Source organism: Cebus imitator, unplaced genomic scaffold (assembly GCF_001604975.1).
Source record: "Cebus imitator isolate Cc_AM_T3 unplaced genomic scaffold, Cebus_imitator-1.0 Scaffold399, whole genome shotgun sequence".
In the NCBI taxonomy this organism is placed as follows: domain Eukaryota; kingdom Metazoa; phylum Chordata; class Mammalia; order Primates; family Cebidae; genus Cebus; species Cebus imitator.
In genome coordinates this window covers 140,158-144,127 of record NW_016107714.1, presented here as the reverse complement: position 1 = coordinate 144,127, position 3,970 = coordinate 140,158, and the positions used below count along the sequence as shown (strand labels likewise).

At 42.0% G+C, this 3,970-nt stretch overlaps 1 pseudogene; it reads right to left on the bottom strand.

The window, feature by feature from the left end:
• The window catches only part of LOC119468236, a 12,845-nt pseudogene extending 10,007 nt beyond the window's left edge, over positions 1-2,838 (bottom strand).
• Between the last annotated feature and the right edge of the window lie 1,132 nt (positions 2,839-3,970).

Genomic DNA, 3,970 nt, shown 5'->3' with positions numbered 1-3,970 from the left:
ATATACAAAAGACACATAGACCAATGGAACAGAATAGAGAGCCCAGAAATAAGCCCACACACCTACAACCATCTGATTTCAACACAACTGACAAAGACAAGCAGTGGGGAAATGGGGAAAGGACTCCCTATTCAATAAATGGTGCTGGGATAATGTTTCACTAAATACCTGGGTACTATGACCTAGCCATAACTTCTGTATATGGTGCTAGCCATATACAGAAGATTGAAACTGGACCCTTTCCTTTCACCATATACAAAAATCAACTCAAGATGGATTAAAGACTTAAATGTAAAACCCAAAACTATAAAAACCCTGGAAGACAGCCTAGACAATACCTTTCTGGACATAGGAACAGGCAAAGATTTCATGATGAAGATGCCAAAGACAATTGCAACAAAAACAAAAATTGACAAATAGAATCTAATTAAACTAAAGAGCTTCTCTTTTTTCTTTCTTTCTTTCCTTCTCTCTATTTCTCGCTTTCTTTCTTTCTCTTTTTTCTCTCTCTTTCTTTCTCTGTCTCCTTCCTTCCTTCCCTCCCTCCCTCCTTTCTCTCTCTCTCTCCCTTTCCTTTCTTTCTTTCTCTTTCTTGACAGAGTTTCACTCTTGTTGCCCAGGCTGGAGTGCAATGGCACGATCTGGGTTCACTACAATCTCTGCCTCCCAGGTTCAGGCAATTCTCCTGCCTTAGCCTCCTGAGTAGCTGGGATTACAGGCGCCTACACCACACCCAGCTAATTTTTGTATATGTTTTTTCTTTTTATTTATTTATTTATTTGTTTGTTAATTATTTATTTTTCACCTGGGTGCAGGCAGGCTGAGTCCAAAAATGGAGTCAGCCAACTTGTGTATTTTTAGTAGAGATGGAGTTTCACCATGTTGGTCAGTCTGGTCTTGAACACCTGACTTCAGGTGATCCACCAGCCTTGGCCTCCCAAAGTGCTAGGATGACAGGCATGAGCCATGGCGCCCAGCCCTCTTACCTGCTTTTTATTTCAACTGTTCTAGTATTAAGCTGTACTGGTGATAGCCTTCTCTCATTGGCCACTGCAGGCCATCTCCTTCAGGGACCCCTGACTACACAAATACCTGTTTAAAGTTCCTCCATCTACTTCCTATATTATAAAGAAAAACAAAGACTTCTAATCAATAAGACTGAATTCAATCTTTAGCCTTCTCTTCAATCCATGACTGACTAAAAGTTTTGTTTCTGAGGATGATTTTCATCTGGATAAAAAACAACTTCCTGGTCATTAGAGAAATGCAAATCCAAATCACAGTAAGATACTATCTCATGCCACAGAATGGCGATCATTAAAAAGTCAGGAAACAACAGATGCTGGAGAGGATGTAGAGAAATAGGAACGCTTTTACACTGTTGGTGGGAGTGTAAATTAGTTCAACCATTGTGGAAGACTGTGGTGATTCCTCAAGGATCTAGAACCAGAAATACCATTTGACCCCGCAATCCCATTACTGGCTATATGCCCAAAGGATTATAAAGATACATGCACATGTATGTTTCTTGCAGCAATATTCACAATTGCAAAGACATAGAACTAGCCCAAATGCCCATCAATGATAGACTGGTTAAAGAAAATGTGGGACATATACACCAGGAAATACTATGCAGCCATAAAAAAGGATGAGTTCATGTCCTTTGCAGGGACATGAATGAAGCTGGAAACCATCATCCTCAGCAAAATAACACAGGAACAAAAAACACACTGCATGTTCTCACTCATAAGTAGGAGTTGAACAATGAAAACACACAGACGCAAGGAGGGGAACATCACACACCAGGGCCTGTTGCGAGGTTGGGGGCCAAGGGAGGGAGAGCATTAGGACAAACACCTAATGCATGTGGGGCTTAAAACCTAGATGACAAGTTGACAAGTGCAGCAAACCACCACAGCACATGTATACCTATGCAACAAACCTGCACAATCTGCATATGCATCCCAGAACTTATAAAGTAAAAACAAACAAAAAACTTCCCAATAGCTATGATTGTTCCTAAAATGAATCCCAAGACAAACAAGAAAGCAGCAAATGTGGTGAATCCAGATGGAACAATTGAAAGAGGATCTCTCCAGGCTACATTTGTATCAGTGTTTACTATGTTCGGAGAGCTGATTACAAAGCGGTGTGTACACAGTCAAAACAAAAATGAAAGTAGGATGGCTACAACCCAATGGTGCTAAAGGGAGGAACAGTGTGAACGAAGCATGATTTTGGTAATCACAATAGTTGTGTGTGATGAAATTCATACTTCCTCCAGTTGTATATAAGGGCTGATATCGCAAATATAGAGTCAATCATGGTCACTGCAGAACATACTGCTGTAACACCAAGGGCTGTGATGGGATCCCAGGGACACAGCCTCTTTAATTCTTGGAGATTTTCAAGCTTGGTAACTGAGCCGAATGTATGCATTTTGGCAAGGAAGAATGTCTTCCTACTTTTAAAGAATTACAGATTTCTCTTTTCTGTGCACATATTTCCATGTGCCACAAGTCCAAGTGTGTTCTTTAATTATTATGCCTTCAAGCTGTTCATGTTAACATGGATTATGACATTTTCACCGTCAAGTACTCAAAGCTCTTTATCTTAACTACAAGAATCAAGTATCTTAGTTTGAAACCCAACCTCAGTCTGGTCCCTGGTGCCCACTCCTCAGCCATGATATACTTGGGGGGTAGGGGTGCTAGGACTCACCAGAACAAATTTTCTCCTCTTCACTGACTCTGTCATGAGCACCTCAGTCCAGGGTAAGCAGAAGGCAAATCTTGGTCTCCAGAGGCTGGAGTACAGGACCCACGTATCTCCTGCCATCGTGCTTGCTGCGATTCAGCAATAAAGTATTTTAAAATTAAGGTATGTACATTGTTTTTTAGACATAGTGCTATTGCACAGTTAATAGAGTCCAGTGTAGTGTTAACATAACTTTTATATGCACTAGGAAACCAAAAAAGCTGTGTGCAACTTGCTTTATTGCAGTGGTCTATGACCAAATATTCAGTATCTCTCAATGTTCAGTCTGTCTGAATACCACTGTCCACTTTTCATGTGTTGTGAACCTTGGGCTGGCTTAGAAGATATCCAAAGATCCAGGCTCCAGTAACCACACTCTCCTCTTCTTATCAAGCAGTCTCTCACTTCCACACCCACACTGCCTGGCAAGCACCTGGGGGTTTGTTTCCTGGCCTCCCTATCCTCATCTTGGGAGACGGGAGAAGTTGGGGGGAAAGGGGTGGTGATGGGGAAAGTGGGGCTGGAAGCCTCTTCAAGGGATGATTCTTTTAAAAGTCAAGCTCTACCCAATACTCAGGCTTGCCTACCCAGAAGGGTAGCTTTTATTTTTTTATTTTTGAGACAGAGTCTTTCTCTGTCACCCAGGCTGGAGGACAGTGGCATAATCACGACTCATCTTAGCCTTGACCTCTTTGGCTCAAGTGATCCTCCCACCTCATCTTCCCAAGTAGTTGGGACCATAGGTGCAAACCACCACATCTGGCTAATTTTTGTATTTTTTTTTTGTAGAGGGTGGGTCTCACCATGTTGCCCAGGCTGGTCTCAAAGTCCTGGGCTCAAGTAATCCTCCTGCCACAACCTCCTACAGTGCTAAGATCACAGGTGTGAGCCACCATGCCTGGCCAAGAGTTCTTTTAAATGAAAGTAGGGCCTTTCCCCTCATTTTGTGACTAGGAGCTGAGGTTTCCCTGGGAAAGGCATCAACACATAAGAATTCAGCTGAACCTGGGCTGTTAGGACTCTCTGCCCACTTCTTTAGGAAGGACAAGTATATTCCTCTGGAAGACTGGAGTTCCCAAAACATGATTTGGTGCAACTACTGGACTTAGGCCTTATTACTGTTACTGTTATTATATTATCCATAGTTGCCATGCATTGAGTCATGTCTGCATGCTACAAATTGTAGTAATCCATGTGTATGCATTATCTTATT